The sequence below is a fragment of the Gallus gallus genome, chromosome 5 (genome assembly GCF_016699485.2).
Source record: "Gallus gallus isolate bGalGal1 chromosome 5, bGalGal1.mat.broiler.GRCg7b, whole genome shotgun sequence".
NCBI lineage: Eukaryota > Metazoa > Chordata > Aves > Galliformes > Phasianidae > Gallus > Gallus gallus.
The window spans coordinates 5,672,334-5,691,677 of record NC_052536.1 but is presented as its reverse complement, the minus strand read 5'-3'; the positions used below and the strand labels follow the sequence as shown (position 1 = coordinate 5,691,677).

At 43.2% G+C, this 19,344-nt stretch overlaps 1 protein-coding gene across 2 annotated transcripts in view; it reads left to right on the top strand.

The window, feature by feature from the left end:
• The window catches only part of WT1 (Wilms tumor 1), an 87,657-nt gene that overhangs the window by 28,337 nt on the left and 39,976 nt on the right, over window positions 1-19,344 (top strand). The gene's annotated exons all lie outside the window — the stretch shown is intronic.

Genomic DNA, 19,344 nt, shown 5'->3' with positions numbered 1-19,344 from the left:
AGGAGGGCATTAGTTGATTTCCTCAGGTGGCAAGTGGTAGGATGTGAGGCAGCAGCCTCAGGTTGTAGCAGAGGAAGTTTAGATTAAATGTCGGGGAGAATTTATTCACAGAAAAGGTGGTCAGGCATTGGGACAGGCTGCCCAGGGAGCAGCTGGAGACGCCACCAATGGAGGTATTTGAGACGTGAGATTTTTCCCTTAGGGACATAGGCTAGTGATGGGCTTGGTAGTGACAGGTGATGGTTGGGCTTGATCATCTAATGGGTCTTTTCCAGCCTAAATGATTCTATGATTCTGTAACCGCAAGAAACGCAACTGTGTATGATCATCTCCATTGCCTGATAGAAGAAATTTACCAGGCTCTGTTACACCTGACTGTGATAGAACTGGAGAGCTCTTGAGATGGGATCAACTTGCATGCCAGATAAGCCTGGTGTGTGTAAATACAGAAAAAAACAACAAATAAAAAAAACATGTGTTCCTGACAATGACCTGTTTAATTTTTCTGTCCTATGTTGCTAGAAGACTTTTAAAGAATTTTTGATTTCCATTCTTCCATACCAAGTAGTATTACTTTATAAAACAGTATCTGGTTGAGCCATGTACATGGAGACAAATGCTTTTGTGCCGATTTTAGCAAAGCTTGTGATGAATGTAGATGGAAAAACCCACATTCTTGCTGTGTGCTGGAATGCACAGCTGCATTCCCAGAAGAGCCAGCCAGCTCGACAGTCCTCTACTGTCTTTCCTTCTTTTGTTTGGCCTTGGGTTAGGTGACTACGTTTCATTTGTTTCTTTATCTCAATTGCAAGACCATCTCATGTTTATCACAAGACACCTGTCTATAGTCCCTATAGTCCTGTGTGTATGCAGTGGCTTTTGGTCAGAGGAGGTGATTCTTTTCTGGTATTTAGTGGCAGACAAGAAAACAGCATTTCCTCCGTATGTTAGACTACTCAACAGAAACAGGTAGCTAGCTCCATGCCAAGTGCAATACATGTTAAGTTCAGTGTCAGTCACCTGCTTGGCACATTGAAGTTGTAGCTTGTATTCTGCTGATTCCGGCATTAACATTGTTTTCTTGGAGCAGCACAACAGCTGACTCAGTACTAAATCCTCAGACAGGCTGTCCAGTTTATGACTACCAGAGCCATCTCACTGTGACAGCAGAGGGTAGGTGATGCTCACTGCTTGATGTTAGTGCTGAGGCAAGGGGTCAGCAAGGTAGAGCAGACCAAACAGACAGAGGCACTTAGTATTTGTAAGATGATTCAGGGTGTGACTGAATGCCACACAGTGATGGGAGGCTGCATCCAGCTGCTGATATCTGGCACAGGGTAAGGACCCAAAATCCTGGGGGTCTTTCAGATGTGGGATTGTACCCAGTAAGGCCCCTAGCTCCGTTTGGGCAACTGCTACTGTATGCACAAGTCAGTGTTGTCAATGGAGCTGTAAAATTTAGCTTTGTATCTTCTATCAGTACCCTTTTTGATATGATTCATAAAACTAGAGTTGGAGTACGTTAAAATAGTTTATTGTACCTGTCGTATTTTCCCTTCTTTGCAGATAAAAATTGTCATTCTTTTCAAAGGAAAAGAATGACTGCAAACAGAGAAAGAAATCTATATTCTAGGGCAGTGCACTGTCAGCCACAGAATTGTAGTTTTCAGTTACATTGTTTAAGTTGCAAAGAAACACATATTTATCTAAAGTAAGGTAATTTTATAGGCCTATAAAACCTGCATTTTCTCTCATGTTCCTCTGCCCTCAATTTTAGACATTCAGAAAAAGCCTAAAACTGTAAAATAAATCTTCAAATGCTGCAGAAGACTGAGCAGAGCTTTTACTACATACCTCTGCAATTAGAACTAATTTACTGCCCTGTGAGACGGGGGGAAACGTGCAAGGTACTTCTTGGATAAATATACCTCAGTAAGAAAAGCATAGCTGCTCTGTGAAAGTTATCTGCTTGTATTCAACAAGTATCAGGGTCATTCTTACGGCTACATACCGCAGAGCACTAATTAATGGGGCTGCAGCTGGTGGTACCACTTTGGCTGCTTCAGCCCAGCCTCTTATTCCATATTTCTCAGGTTCGTATGACCAGTCTTGGACCACATCCCATCATTTTTCCCCCAAAGTACAAAAAGTACTTAAGTCTCTGCTGGAACGCTGCCAGGCTTTCATAAAAAGAACAGGGCTGGTTTTTTCTTTGCTATTTTTGCCTTCTCTGCCAAAAAAGACACCGTGTTGCATTGGCAGTTGTATATTTAAAACTGCCTTTTGTGTTGAGCTTCTCAGCAAAGCATGGCTATCCACTGCCACTGGCCCACGAACAGTTGCATGCTGTGGTTTGCCATCTGGAGGGGTCACAGAGCTGGAGGTGAGGTGGGGTGAATGGGAAGTAAAACCAACATGCTTGCTATGTGACGAGGGACCACAGTGCTGAATGTCCCTACCAGACACTATGTGGTTCAGCCTGCAGAACTGCTGCAAAGGATTATACTAGTAATTCTTGAACGACAGTAAGCAGTTTTGGCGTATACAATTGTCATTATCAATCATCATATCAAAGTGAAGCAGCGTATCTCAGTATGTCACAACTGCACTTCAGAAAGGTGTGTTTACTGAGATTATGAAATGGGACATGCCGTGGCGTGCAGCAATTTTACATGTTTATATAAACATGTATATTGCTATATACATATATATATACATGTTTATATAAATGTGTTCCACTTTTTGCACTTTTTCTTTACTTTGAATGACTGTAAAACATTTAGAGCCCGTGAAAGGCAAACATTTGTGGCATAAATATAATGGAACTTTTAAAATGAAGGTGTTCACTGCCAAAAGCATGTAAAAATAAAACTGTAAGCAAACTGCAAAGCGCCAGAATACTTTACCAATATTTTTCGTCCTGATGAATTGTCATTTAAGATAGTGCTTTGAACTATGAGAGGTAAGTGTTCATTACCAAAATGCTGCCTGTTTCTTGTAGCTCTTGTATTTATCTTTGAATGAATGAGTAATATGACTGGCCCCTTCAGGGGCTACAAGGTCTAGTTTGGACTGTGCAGAAGAGCTTGCAAGATTATGACTTTTTGCAAGTTATTAAGGATGCAGATAGAGTCTTCAGCCCCAAACCACCTTGGAAATATCTGTATCTTAACTGTACAGCACCCCAGTGATTTTATTCTTCTTAAAAAGAAAACTGTGTTCTCATTCCAAAAATAAGAGTCAAAGTTAGTGTTGCCAGTCATTAGCCAACAGCTAATGTTCCCTGTACAACAACGATTTTGGAGATCATGTGGATCCCCGAAAACCATTTGTTTGAAGTGTGCCACTGAGGCATAATTTTAAGGTTTACTGCTATAGATGCGGTTTGAAATACTTGAATTTGCCTCTGCCAGGCAGCTTGTACATGCAAATGGAGCACTGGCCTTAGCTGTAGTGAGCTTCCAGGCGGTTCCCAGCAGTTTTCATAGGGGCGTGCCTGAAGAAAGTCTTCGGCTGAGCTTTTGATAAAGAGGTGCAAGACTAGCAGATTAGGAAGTGCATGAGTGATAAATGAACTTATGCCCTCCTGTGTATTTCTGCTGTTATTTATAATTCTGTTGCTTACGGTCATTTAAATATCCATATCTATTTATCTATGTACACCCACAGAGAAATGTTTGGAAAACAAGGCTAACAGTCACTGGAATAGAAAGTGATAGTGAAAGGCTTTGTGAAAGATGCCCTACCACAGGCAGCACAGTTTGCTGTAGAGTGCCAAGTATTGAAAATCTGAGCACTTCTATTCTCCAGTGTTTTTACAATTTCTTAACTCCTCACAATCCTTATGACAGTTTTTTGAGGTAAATTTCATTATCCGTGCCTTCTAAAAAGGCTTCGTAGGTGAACTCCTGCTTTATTGAAATAACTATAGATGAAGTAACTTTTATAATGAGAAAACAAGGCTCCATCATCTTTGATATAGATGCTGAATAGAATATAACTAGTGATTCCTTCTGAATGGACAGTGAGTTTTCTCTGGGAATTTGCAAAGGACTCAGACACTTGTGTTGTGATGCCCTGAGGAGGATTAGCTTCAGGAGAGTTCCCTTTAACCTCCCACATGCTGCTTTAAATCACTTACTGGGTGCACACTGCAAGGAAGAGAATCTTCCAGGTCTTACTCACATGCAGAGCACACACGCTGACATTTTTATTCATGCACTCCATGCTAGGTTCTGTTAACACAAAATCTGGTACTCAGAGTTGAGAGCTCTTTCGTCCATGTAAAGCAGCTAATCCAAACTCCTGGACAGCCTTCCCCACGCGCAAGTGCTGAGCAAAGCAGTATTTGAGGGAGCTTGCAGGCTTCATGCTTTAAATGAGCAGTAATTTATGGCTTTTGACTGAGGTCATTGCTTGGCACATAGGGATGGCCAATTTGATGGATTAAAGGCTCCGGCAACTCTAGGGCCCTTAACATTTGTAACCAATCATAGTCTGGCTGGCAGTGACCACAACAAAAAAAAAAGAACAACACACACACGCAGAAAGATATGTATTCTTGTTTGGATCTATTTTAAACTTGTTTGGCTTCGTTTTCTTCTTGGAGACCTACGGCTGCCATTAGATACTCTTTGATTCGCTTCCAAGGATGGGTCAGAGTCACATTTTTCTTTGATAAACCTGTTTTATTTCCCTCATTGATGTACACTGCTGAAAGCTGCACATTTCTTTTCAGATGGCTATTACATTACCACATCAAGGAGAGCTTGATGGGCCAGTTCTCCAGAGCAGGAAAGAAGGGATTTCATAGTGTCAGTGAGAGCACATGCACTGTTTTTCTTCACTATCTGCTGGAGCAGCAGGTCTTAATTAACAGCACCTTAGATATCATCAGCTCATCTACACCTGCACAGTGTGTGGATGGCAGGGTGTTTCACAACAGGCATTTTCTCTGTTGCAGAAGCTATAAGGGGGAGTGGTGAACCCTTAAAAGAAATGCATTTTCCTGGGTGGACCTGTGTTATATATTGTCACCCCTGTGCTGCCAAGCAGCTCTGTGGAACGTGGACTTTTCCTACCTTTGGAGGGTCTGTGCAGATAGTAGTGTGTGAGTGTAGTAGGTCTGTGCCCTACTACAACACTCCTCACTTCCAGAAAACGCTCCTTTGGGAGAGTTGCTCTCTGTTTTAGCCATCGCTATCTCTTGGGGATGTCCTGAACCCCTTCCGCTCAATAACATGCCATTATTTAGTCTCACTGTTTCATTTGGATCATACAGTATTTTGTAACGCTGGTAGTACTGCATGTTGCAGTGTGGAACGAAGAACATCCTCCTAGGCAGGGGTAGGAGAGAAGCTCTCATTATGGGAAACTCTATGAATGCGTTGCTCACATATTTTAAAAGTGAGCAGAGTTCAAGAATAAAATAGTCGTATCAACCACAGTGCTCTGCAAGGCTAATAGTAAAGCCAGTGACAGTACACTTCTGTGTGACTTTGTTATTGAACCTCCTGCTGTAAAGATGTGCTCTGAAAGCTGGTGTGACAGTATACTGCTGTGTGATTTTGTTATTGAACCTCTTGTGGTAAAGACATGCTTTGAAAACTGCCTTTTCTATGTCAAAAGTCTCCTCCTGCATTGTATGGCTGGGAAGGAGATATTTTTCTGATGTACTGTGTAGGCAGTTCAAACAGCAGCAATAAGAATTAGCGGTTAGAAAAATACTTAAAATAAAAGAATAATTACTCAGTTCTTATACAGAACTTCTCATCCTCTGGAGTGAAATGGCATCTCTTGCACATGAAAGTCTCATTTTATTAAGGCAGTCTGCTGGTGACTTTTTTTCCTACAGTATTTCACAATCCTGGAATTTGTTTAGAAGTTATTGGTATGTCTTAGAGGGGGAAATCATTCTCTCTGTTACATTTTAAGTGACTAAAATACAAGCTTGAAAATGAATTCCCCAGAACAAGGTCATGTCATTATTGGTCCTGTTATTGTTTTGTTCTGTGGCAATGGCTTGGAGGCATGGTGCTTGCTCCCTCCTCAGTGATAGGTGCTGTATAAATGTAAAAAAAAAGGTGGTCCTTGCTTTAAAGAGAAAGGAAAATATTTCTGTGGCATGCAGAGAAAAGTAGATGCCAAGAGGGCTGTTGTTTTCCTCAGAGTAGCTTCTGAGCAAGCATTCAGTAGCAAAGTGATGGATGTGATGAACGAGTACTTCCTGAGAAGATCCTCCAGTCAAAAATGTGTGTGTAATGCTCCTCAGCTAAAATCCATGCTGGGGACGTCAGTGCATGCCTTAAGCACTTCTGGGCTCAAACATGTCTATTTCATAGAACTAAGAACTCTCCTTCCATCCAGTCCCAGATGTTGATGTTCATCTAACAAGGAACACATCCTTCTTTTCACGGATGGAGGTAGAAACCAGGTTCTGTGTGACTCTGGTCATACCATAAGTCCCTGGAAGAGCCAAGACTAGGACCTACTGCCTTGTAACCTAGTCACCTCTCCCTTGTTCACAGAAGGGTGGGGATTAGATGAACTGTCCTCAGACTGCCAAAAATTCCAGCAGACATCCAGAGATCTCCAAACCTTAAGTCTCCAATGCCTTCTCATGAGTCCAAGGCCTCACCTCTTCCCCTCCATGCAGCTGCCAAAACCTCTAGCTTCCTTTCACTGACAGCTTCACCAGTGCAGCTGTGTATTTTCAGTGAGTATCACAAAGAAAATTTGGGGGTGGAATATAATTAAATTTTTAAAACCCACAGGAAAGTTTCTGGTTTGTACATATTAGTCACTCAAGTTCAATTAAAGCTTAATTTCTGGAGAAGTTACTTGATGCTACCGCAGATGATCCAGAGGTAGGCTTTGGATTACGCAAGCCTAAGCACTGTCACTCACATCCTGATTTGAATCAGTAGGAAAACTAAGGTACTGAAGCTCAGTGACAGACTTATGGAAGGACCCATGTCAGGACCAAGTCTCAAGAACCTCTGGTTACTGTTGTTGTGCACAGAGCCGTGGCAGTGTTCATGCAAGCCTGGTTCAAAGGAAATAAGGTAATCTTTCAAATGAATGTTCTCCTGCCTTGTAATCCTCACGTTTCTTTTCCTTGTATGTAGCCCTAGGGACAGGTCTGCAGCTAATGCAAATGGCTATGTAATCCCACTTGCTTTCTAAGCAGAGAATTCTTTAATTTATATGGACTGTTCTTGTAGCTGGTGTCTCTTCTTGGATTTATTTTGAAAATATGGGAAGTCAGTGGTGCATTAGATCAGACACCAATATGCTCTAGATATAATTGCTGGCTGTGGAGGTGTTCAGCCCTATCAGAGAACTTGTCTGGACAATGGGAAATTCAGAAGCAAACAATGACAGCTGAATATAGCCAATGGAAAACTGTATGGGCTTTCATGGGCATACAACTCTCAGTGGTACAAGTTCCAGCTCTGCTAATGTATCTGTCAAGGTGAAAGGGCAGTGATGGGAAAGAATTCCATCCAGCTTTAACTCTCCAAAAAAAGCATCAGTGGATCTTCTGGTGTGAAATCTCACTCCCTATCACCACCTTATTTTTAATCGTTTTCATTACATGTCCTGTTAGGTAGCACCTAGGAAACAGAGAAGAAATACACCTGACATACCTGGACTGGAGATGGTGACAAAATAGAATACGCAGACATCCCAAACAACCTTCTTTAACTTTGTCCCAATCCTCTTTGCCCCACTCCATGGTCCTGAAATAACTCTGCTGCATCTTCAGCAAGGACTTCTGTCTGTACTGAGAGACACCCAGGTGTGTTCTGCTAGCAAGTTTACATGGCTCTTTAATGCTCCCACATCTTATCCTATCTATCCAACTAAGGAAACCACCTACTAAAACTACTCTGTGAACAAATCCTGCTGCTTCTTTTTCTACAAAGGTACCACACATCAAATCTGAACTGAAAGATCAAGACACTTTTCCTCTCTGCAGCATGCTTTGGCCATTTATTTTCAGAATGATGTGTCGGCATACACAACCAGTCACTTTCTTTCTCCTCCTACCCCTGTCATGGTTGCAGTGAAGGAGAAATGTAAGCACAGAGACCCAGTGGAAGCCAAACTCAGAACCGGGTTTTCAGGACAAAGCGTGGCAGGTACAGAAAGTTTAGAAACAACCACTGAGATGTGAACTTCATTGCCAAGAAGGTTTAGCCCTAAGTGCTGCTAGTCCCACTCCTTAGCAAAACACTGAAAAACGGTCCGAAGTTACCTTTCCCATGCATGTTGAATTTATTCTGAGAATCTCAATTGCTATTCATTGGAGAAAAACCATCACCCTTGGAGGAGTTAGATCTTTGCACTTTAACAAAATTGAAACCAGGGGTTTGCACCACTCCTTCAGGGGTGGTTTTGTTAGAAATTACAACTAGAGTTTTAAGGGACAGCTGCTGATCTGATAAATGCTAGACCTCACTCCTTTGGTGGTAGTGCTGCTTCTGCCCTTGTCAAACCCCCTGTTAACAGCTGGCCCCCCGCTATGCCTAGAACAAAACTGAAGTGCTTTTGGATGTCACTGGATGCTTAATGACATTCAGGAATGGAAGGTACCATAACAATTGAGATGGTGTTGCAGGTCTTGGTGTATGGGAAAAACGGAAAACTCAGAATAAGACTGAATATTTCTTTGAAAGACTGTATTCTAGAGTGACCCCTGGGCCCTTTGCTGTTATCTAGTCAGTTTTTGACAGAGCAAGGAATTGATGCATGGCTCACAAATAAGTCTGTCTGGAGTGGTTTCTGTCAGTTGGCCTTTTGTTTTGTTTTGTTTTGTTTTGTTTTGTTTTGTTTCCTGGCTTTCTTTTGAGTACATCAGAGCACAACTTTTTATGGAGTCCTTTATAGGAAATGGAAGAGAAATGGTTTACATCCCACTTAGAAGAAATGATCTGAAACAACTTCTTCAAAGCTCAGCACAAGTAAAAGCCTAGTTGGTTAAGTCAACCTCAACTAATTCTGTATTTTGTAAACTCTGTCTTTACTCACACGTTCTACTGTTCCCAAGCAGAATAAATGGCTGGTTTATAGGAGAAGCAGAAAATAGCCCTGTTTGGAAGGATACAGGCTCTTCTCTGGGGCACTTAGAACAACCTGATGTTTACTGCATTTCTAGACTGATGTCGTTTTGCTCTTTTCCTATCCCTATCAGTGTGATCATCTTGCTGAGATGGATCACATCTTCTCCCTGCCTTCATGGTTAAACCTGAAATGCCAGTGAATTAAGGTTTTGCAAACCCAATATCAGCTGAGCTGTGCGAATAGCTCATTTTTCTAGTTTCCTGGCTGAACTGAAAAACTAAGAAACAAATTATGCTTGTGACACTGGAACTAATGAATCCTGGCTTCCTGGATTCGAGTCCTTGCCTCGGAGCTCTTTGCCCACCCCTCTAACCCCTGCTCCCTCCATGTCCCCTGTGACTGCCTCCCCTCCCACTGCCTTCACTTCCCTTACTGCTCCCCAGACACTAACTGGGCAATGGCAACACATCGTGTAGTTAGTTTTGAGTTGAGTTGGGCCGGGAGGAGCCAAGCAGTACAAATAACTGCTGTGTTCATTTTGCAGTTCATCTTTCAGAGGGGGCACTAATTTAAGTCCTTTTGTTTCTGCTGAGCTGCCAATTTTCCTGAAGCTCGTGCGCACTTAGCGTTACTGGCAATGTCATGTCTCTACAGACTTCATCTGAAACAGGAGAAGTTATCTGAGACAGATGCACTGGCAGTGCAATCACACAAGCTGTGTTACCTAATGCAAATGCCTTCAAAATGCTTCGCTTGAGCAAAGATAGAATACTTTTGTTTTGTTTTCCAGAACTTGTTAACTGCTTGCATAAAACCAAGCAAATACACATAGGAAGTGATGCTTCAAGCAAGTTGGTACTTTTCTGACAGTTTATACATATTTCGTTGTTTAAAAGTAGCCATTGATTAATTCTTTTTTACATAATTTACAAGTTAAGCATGGCTCATGTAGTCTTGCCTAGTTTATATTGACTTCACAGCTCTTTTGCTATCATGATACTCTTCCTTTGATATCCTTCTTTCCCCCTGCATCTGACAAACAGTCTGTGTTGCTGTCTTAGTAGGAGAAGTGCACAATATCTTTGAAACTTTGCTGACTTCTTGAAAGTTGACAGAATTAGTCCAAAAATGTATTTCTCCTCCCGTTAGCGTGGTTTCAGCCGCTCAGGTGCTAGGTAGCTAGATCAAAAATCATAAGAGAAATGGGTAAGTACAACTTGAGCATTAACAAACCGCAGCCTTTGGAAATGACTTGTCCTAGTTTGCCATTTCTTTGAACAATCTCATCTTTGAACATCTCATTCAGGAACATTTTCCTCCTATGTATACCTATTAAATTCTATCCCGCTGCAGTTCATTATTAAATGAACTGTGTGAAATACACGGCCCGGCCCGGCCCGGCCCCCAGCAGCACCCGGACAGCGCGGCGCCGGCAGCACCGCCTCCATACGCTTGGCTTCCATACGTTGCCCGCTTCCATACATTGGCTGAACGTGGTCCTGGGAGCAGCAGAAAACATTCCCCTTCACTCAGCGTGGCCCAGGCAAGCCCAAAGGTTGGACACTCGTGTGAAGAGAAGCTGTGCTTGCCTTGGATTCTGTGTGATCGTTCTGTGCTACGGGCGAGCTTTAGTGTGTTAGTGTTTGCAACGTGGATGCTGCAGACAGAATTGCTAAGGCAGGAAAGAGATGCTCACTAAACCTTAGGGAAAATAGAAGTGCTTCAAAAAACGAGAGAGAGGTAGATAAGTAAGTAATCCAATCCAGCCTTGATGGATACATGCATCATTATCACGCTGCTGGATGCTTGGTGTCCTGTAAATTTACTCCACAAGATCATTCCTGTTGCAGCCATAGCCAAACTTGATGCTAACTGCCAACTTTGATGCCGTGGCTATGCAGAACAAACATCTCCCTTGGCCCCTGGGCAGGAATCGGGTGTAACACAAAGGTAGCTAATTTGCTGCTCTGAATGCAATTAGTTTGAATAGAAAGCTTTGGTCAGCAAGGATACCAACCCAGTTCCAGTCATTAAGCATCCCTGTGTAGAGAAGTGACGTTACCTCTGTTAAAGCAGATGCACAGTTACACGTGTGCTTTCTCAATTACAGATACTGAGCTTTCCATTCAGAAATGTGGAAAAGGAGAGACAAGGTTGGTTTGCCATGCGAAATGAATCACGGAGGTGTGTCCTTTGTCTGCCTTTGTGAGCGCACAGAGCCTGACTGCTTTGGGAAAACGTGTTGTATTTTTATCACCTGTTCAGTACTGCCAGTACTGCCAGTGGAGGTCAACTCCCCTGATGGAAACACCAGGGAGTTTTTTGTGTGTTGTGGTTTAGCCCTGCTAATAAAAGGCTAAATGCCACTACGCTGCTTGGAGTCTTGAATGGAGCCGATGATACAAGTGTGATGGTGGGCAGGGCTGGGCAAGCTAGGGTGCTTCTCCAGAAGGAGGGAGAGTGGGAAGGAAGACAGGAGCCAGAGCACACAAAGAAAGCCAGAGCAACTGCTGCGAGTCAGGTGAGCTGGCTGGTGAGCTCGCTGGGAAGAACACAGGACCACTGTCCTTGAGGGAAGCCATTTGTTCCTGCCCGCCATAGTGGCAGTCTCTGTTTCTCCAGTTCCTCAGCTGGCTGCAAGTGCAACTGTGGTAGACACGAAGGAGGTGCAGGGAATGGGGTCATCCTGATGTTTTGGATGGGACACTTGCCCTAACAACATCCTTTCGGGCCTTTGCTTAAGGGAGCACTGTGCACAGCTGTTGTTGCTCATGGCAATGAAGCAGATACCAAAAAGCTGTGCACCCAATTCCCAAATGCAAAACTGACCCTATCACCTGGTGGCAGTGTATGTCCTGTCTTCAAATGACACAAAACATATTCTTAAAGAACTTTTTTGAGTTATAAAGGCCATTTAAATGACATACGACTTTCAAAACAAAGTATTCTACGAGGCCTATATATCTCTCCCCACTACTATGTTTGCTTTTTCTGCTTTGGCATCTGACATCAATGCCTGTCGCTGAACATCACAACCTTTGTATTGCTCTCAGGGGAAACACAGATCAGATTGCTTAAGCTTTGTAATTTGGCATTGCTGGCATTTTTTGTTCACCACAAGTGTTATGGTGACAGTAGCGACACTTTGCAAGTTTTGAAAGAAAAATCATTAAGAGCAGAATCCAAAATAACCTTGGTGATGTAAATTACTCTTTGAATGAACTCTGTGATGTTGTCATGGAGTTATCTGGATCTATCTGTGTCCACGACAGGGGAACAGCATTAAGATACAAGATCCGGTATGTTCTATTTGTGCTAGACGTGGGGCTATCTGCAGTTATTCATGGAGAGAAATCAAATGTCAGATACTTCAGGCCAAAGCTTTTGGTTTTGTTCAGGGAAGATATGACCACTGATCAGAACTACATTCTATATGTTTCCAGTTTACTGAGGCATATTCATTTCCAGAACTAAACCTGCTGTCTTCTTATTTTTACAGTCTCTGATTTAACTAAGATCTGCATTCATTGTTACTGAGCTCTAATAATCTAAGGGTCACTTGAAGGGCTTTTGTTTGAGAGACCTTTCAAGCCAAGCCAAGGCAGCAGTTTAGAGAACGTTTCTTGTTTGTAGACAAAAATATATTAAAACAACCAAGGGAGCTATTACTCTTCCACATAATTATTTTTAATGTCTCATTGGACATGTATGAAATGCCTTTCAGTTCCTGTGGGAGAATTACTTTTTTGTTTTTACATTTTGCAGCATGGCTTGTGTTAAATTTCTGTGCTGCTTTTCCATTGAGCAATGTTCACCCCAAAAGGCTTTATAAACAGGAACGGGATCTCTAGGAATATGCTTCCAAACTAACCCAAATAGCAATTAAAGATTTGTCAGTGCTCAGAGGGCCCAATGCCTTGCATACCTTGTGCCACGGTTTTTTTTTGGTTCATAATCAGGAAAGAGCATGGCTGGCTCACAGTGGGAACAGCCCCAGAACAGCTGGGAGGGCTGCATTTGTTGAGGCAGAGCCAGATTGCTGCACCAGCCAACATTCAAGGCACAAGAGAGGACAGAAATGCTGAGGCTCCCTTCACTTCCATTCTGCTGGTAAATGCCTGCCAGGTAATCAAAGCAACTTTGGGTCCTTGGCATGAAAATAGTCTGCGAATGTGCTGTCGTGTAGCATTTTCTGGTTACCTAGGAAAGACTGAAAAGGAATGCAACCTTCCCTTTCATAACAAGAACAAAATGAGGAGAGAGCAAAGAAAGAAACTGGAGAAAAAGGGAAAGAATGGCATTATGGAAAGACAGAAACCATCCTCTAGACATGTAGTTCTAAAATCATTGGGCTTGGCTTGGGGACATGCATGTTATGTACCCCTTTGCTGCACAGAGGTGCAAGTTAGCAGCTACATGCAGGTGCTTCACTCGGTCATCTATTTCCTTCCTATTGAATGTTTATGGCCCTTTAAATCTGCCAATTTCTTGAGATATCCTTTCCATTTTGAAAGTTACCCAGGTATTTCTTGCTCAGGCATCCAGAGTTCCCCCAGTATGTGGCACTTGCCTTAACTCTGAAGCCATCATGCTTTTTCCAGATGGAAGTTTTGCTGATCTCAGTGCTCCTCTAGCATATTCTTTAGGCAAGGTCCTGGAAGGCACAAAGACTCACTCTCAACCTGAACCTGACATAGATTAAAAAAGAAGTTACAGCTTATCTGTGTATATTGCTCGCAGGTCATTTAACATGCTACGCTGCATGTAGCGCTGCCAGGACTTCTCTCTGACCTCTTTACTCAAGGCTGATGCATCTTCTGAAGTTCCAGTCTTCTCACCTCTCCCTTCTGCTGTAAAAGGAAAATCAAACATTGACTTCAGGCAGTGATAATGTAGTTCTGTCTGTATGGGTCTCTCTTTCACAGACAGTGCTATCCATGCCTAGTCAGAGCACAACTAGGAGAATCTACTAAAAGCTATCTAGATAACTGTCTTTCTTAGCCGGGTGTAAACCCAGTTTCACATATATGGTGTTCTCAGGATTTGATTAGATGAATTAGCCCATTCACCATCTTCAGATGACTGAAGTTGAAGTCTTTCATCCTCTGAGCTTATGAAATTTTAGATTATATAGATAAGGTATATTTTTAATATGATTTGCTTTGTGGAATGACATTGCATTATTCATGGATAAGAAGCACACATTTCTAGCAGGGAAAGGCTGTGGAAGCTGCTGCTTCAAAGTAGTATATGTTAATAGAAGCAAAGTATTGTGTAACACAGTGATACAGATGTTCTGCTGTTTTGAGCATGAGTTGCTAAAAATAAGTAATTTAATTGAGCATGAAGTTGTCTCTAAATGAACTTCACTGCTTCAGAACTTTTGTCTCAACAATCTCTTATAGGACTAAGAGTATAAGTATGATATGCAGTTACCGTTATCCTAATGATGTAACCATGAGAGAATGCTTATAAAATATTTTGAACATAAAAATCACTACAAATATGTACTTTGTGACACATTCCTTGAGACAAGGACCATAAAACAGATCAGGGAAATTTCTGAAGACGCCATTAGTTAGGGGCTTCTTGTGGAGCTGATCTTGCAGTGTCATCCAAAGTTCCCTATCCTGATTTGACAATTTTATGGCTTTGGATTCTCAGTTATTCGAGGTGATTTAGTCATTGGTTTTCGTGGCCGTACGTTTGGAGATTGCCAAATATAGTTATTTGCAGAATATTTGATTTGACATGGAGTGCTTCTATTCTGGAGAGATGCTGTTGGATGGAGCTCAGAGGAGGACAGCAGGAAAAATGAAAAGGACTAGATATGTGAAGCCTGAATAACAAGTAGGAAAAGCTGGGATGAAAGGGCATCGTGGTCTACATGGAACTGAAACACACAAGCATGAGAGAGAGAGAATTATGTCGTGTTTGGCAGAAGGATGTAATGAGTAATAGATGGAATGATGAAGGGGAAATAAAATTGGCTGAATGAAGTAAAGCTTCCTGACCATGAGATTTTGTTTGATTACTGACATTTCCCGGGGGACTTCTGTGATTTGGGAAAAGTTATACAAGAGTATTCAGAACCTCACAGCACTCCACAAAGCATAGCTCCGTAGTCACCTAATAAGTTGGCATCGAGGACTGGACAGTGCTTCCCATTTTCTAACTGTGTTTGAGGTTCCTTGGATTCCTTGCATTTGTTGGGCAGCTCTCATCCCCTGTGTGCTGGCTGGCCTAAGGCCACCCTTTTGGTTGGTATTACTATGCAATACTACAGCTCTTGAAGAAAACCTACCTCCTATGAGACCGTGAGCTCAAACGTGTATACTGAGGCTGTGGGAATGATCCTGTTCCTTTAACACTAAGTGCATTGATTTATGTTCTTGATACGTGGCACTGGAGTGGAGCATATTGGAGGTGTGAAATATTCTGGAACTCATATTTGACTGGAGAATTGCTGATGTTTCAACAGAGAATAATAATGTAAGGAAAATTATTCAAGAATTTACTCAGCTTACTCAAGAACTTTCATTCCCTGATAAAGAATATGTAGCTGTCAAGGGGTGTTCCTGTCACCCATACACAGAGTTATTTCATGGTGCCTTGGCTAAAGCTGACTCCAGCAGTTCCTCTGAGAGAAGTTTGTTTGATGAAAAATTAAGCGTGTTTTTAGCTGATATCCAAACAATTTGCTGAACTTATTTTGACTTCTGCTCAGAAGTTTTTGGAGTAAATTGGTAACTGAGAGTTCATTTTGATTAGAGCAATTGAGAGACCAGCATATAGAAACCAAGAAACCCAGAACAGTGAAGACCATCTGGCTTCTACGAATTGGGAAGTTCTGTTCACTGAGTTAGAAAAATGGGCTGATGGACTGCCCTCCTGGTAGAGCTCTTCTGGTTGGCCTTTCACTGTCTTCCTTATATGTTAGCTGCTGCTCTCAAAGCAGTAGAACCCATCTCCTCCAACGCACACACAGATTGCTAAGGATGCTGCTCTTCAGGATGAAGCAGTGAGAGAAATATTGCTAAGAACTTTGTTTTGAAACTGTATGCAATCCAACGTCTGCTCTTCTCCCAAGAGCTGACTGGTTGGCAATGTGGAAGCCCTGAGTTTTGAAACAAACCACAGAGAAGTTAGTTTTTTCATGTACGTTAATTCACTAATAAGTAATAATAACAAAACCTTATTATAGGAATACTCTTTTTTATTTTTTAATTATCTTATTTGAATTTAAAAATTATTACCTCGTGGGGACATGATTAACTCTGTATCAATGGGTGCATAACTTGTGCATTCTGAGATATATCTAATGTCTACCAAAGCAAAAATAAATAAATCATTTAGATCTGGAACAGTGATCACAATGGAAGTTTCATTTGCAAAGGATTTATGGAGACTTGAAGTCAGTATTATGTTTTGAATAAATGCACCGTTGACCAGTATCAGATTTCCATTGGCTTTATCTTGTTTTTCCTAAGCAACTGCTCATAAACTTTTAAAATATCTTGATTAGCATTATGGTGCTACTTGCAAATCTGTTCATGGAGCAATTAATCTAAGATCGTGTGATCCCTAGAAAGGAGTCACACTTATTTAGCTGTTCCTTTAGTTGTTTCATTTAAACATACACACACACACACACATATATATAACGAGTTGGCAAGGTTTCTCTTTTTCCTTGTTTTGCTTCCTTCATTTCAACTAACATGAAAAGTACTTCTAAAGAGGTTTGTTAAGCCATCACAAAAGCAAGTCTTAGTTCCGATCTGTACTTCATTGAACCCTGCTATAGGAGGGAGAAACAAGGAAGTTGTCAAGATGAAAAGTGTAAGAGTCTGTGACTCCATGGCTACAGCAAGATCTTGGTGCTTTTAGTTCTTTTGTCCTAACAGTACTCAAGTGAATGTAAGGGAATCAAGCATCCTTCAGACCTGAAGGGAAAGGAGTCTCTTGTGTCTCATAACAAATAAATTTGACTTCTAAGGCAAGTTCAACACATGGGCTCCCTCTCTCTCCTTTCTTCCCGCACTTCTCCCCACAAGCTTAATCTCCAGCTGTCTCTGCATGAGTCTCAGAAGGAGTTTGCCAGGACAGATCTGTTGGTCACAGGGAGGTCAGCAGAGGCTGCTGCTGAATGACAACAGTCACAAATGTGAGAACAGTCCTGCAGCTAATGAGACCCATACAGGCATCTGCACAGTCCAGTTAGTTGGTACTCAGCCCTACAGACAGCACCAGACTTTCTGCCACTGCCTGCAGCAGATCTCTCTTGGACAGAGGCTCTGGTGTCATGGGACTGACTGCTCGCTCTTGCAGCCAGGCCAGGTATCACACTCAGCAGTGTTAGCACATAACAGAGGGCCTGGCCGTAGATCTTTGGCCTCAAACAAATAATGCATCGGGAAGCTTCAGAGTAAAGAACTGGGAAAATTCACTGGGAAAATTCCATTTTGATCGGAGCTACACTTTTGCTGACTGTTGCTTCTAGCTGACTGGATGAGGGAAAAAATGAGCTTATTTGCTTTTTGTGTGCTGCTGCAATCCAAACGTATCAATACATGCCGTCCAGAGAGAGAGAAGAGAGGGGTGTACCTTCATATGACTGCAGTTAAGTGCTCAGTTCCTAATGTAGCTGCAGGGCTGCACCTTGTGTCCTGGGCATCTGTAGTCAAAGAGACTATGCCTGCTTTCTCCCCTGCCTGCAGCAAGGTGTTACATCCTGATGGACAGAAGTCCTCCAGCACTGATTTCAGTGGAACAGCTCTTGCCCTGAAGCACCCTTGGTCAGGTGCTTATGTGCACGAATCCCTCTGAAGTCTGTGGGATTAGAACAGAATCCTGTGAAAAGTGCTGAGATCTCAGCTCAAGTCAGAGCAACCTCCCCCAGACACCATTTGTTCCCCCTGAGAAGGGCTGGCCGAAGGAGTACCTTTGTGCAGGGTTATTGCTAAAAGGGGCTTTGAAAGAACAAAGTGAGACACGGACTTTGCTTGTGCCATTGCAGTGTGCTCGTCCCACAGTGACGCTGCAACATGAGAACAGGCACAGCTGGTATTAAGAAAACATGGTTGTGTCGGATCTGCTGGAGAAACCAGGACAGAGCAGTTCAGGTTCTGTGCCCTTCCCATACCACCCTACAGGCAGCAATACCTGAGGCTGCTGGTGGTGTCAGCTGCAGTCGGCCGCTGGTTATCCACCAGTGACCACAAAGACTGCAGTGTGGCAATGAGCACAGCAGGTTTATTCCGCTTGGATGTTTCCTATCACTTCTGAGTCTATCAGTGTTTCTTTTACATTCCAGATGTGTATCTGGGTTCAAAGGCAAGGTTCCAGGGAGCTCAAAGAATTCTTAGGATCTGTGTCTGTAACGAGTACTGTTTCTGATTTCCATCTGTATTATTACATTTAGGGTGAGGTAAACCCACGTAGTGAAATCTGCATTCTACAGCAGGGAAAAATGAATTCCTTAAGTCTTGGTTTCCATGTATCCATTTGTATGGTCTCCTGCGTTCTACAGGATTTGTTTTTTTATTTTCCCCTCCAAAAGTAATACTTTTAAGTACTTCAGAACCACTGGGGATAATGCAAAGACCTGGGTATTTCTATCTGTCTATATCTAAAGGCTTTTTTTTTTTTCCGTTTTTATTTCTAAGTAACAAAAACCTGTAAGAACTCAATTTCATCATTTTAGCTGCTCCGCGAGTATTTCCCCTTGTACAGCCGAGACCTTCGAAACGCCACATATACCGGATCCGAAAGGCGCGGCAGATGGCCGGCTTTCTACGAGCATCCATTCCCCAGCATCTCGGCCAGGGCAGGGCACGCAGTGACACCCGGCGGCCCTGCGCGGCTCCGCGACGCGCGCAGCGCCGGGTCCCAGCAGCCCGCCGGCCGTTCTGCGCAGCCCGCTCTGGTGCCCTCCGCGGGGGCTGTCGGCGCTGCAGCGCAGCGGGCCGGGCGCCGATCGCAGCGCCGGGCGGCCGCGGGGCCCCGCAGGTGCGGGAGGCGGAGCGCGGAGCCCGGCCCGCCCCGCGCCGCTCGCCGGGTTGAGCGCGGGGTCAGGGCCGCAGCGCCGGCGGGGTGCCCGGGGCTCGGCTCATCAATTTCCCGTGCTCGGTGCCCGCGGTCCGGCGCGGCGCTAATGCGGAACAAATTGAGACACATCCCCTCCGTAATTAGTTCCAGCGTTGCGAAGATTTACGGTAGAAGAGCGGCCTGAGTCCCGGCGCCCGGCCGAGACCGGCACCGAGACCTCGGGCCGGAGCG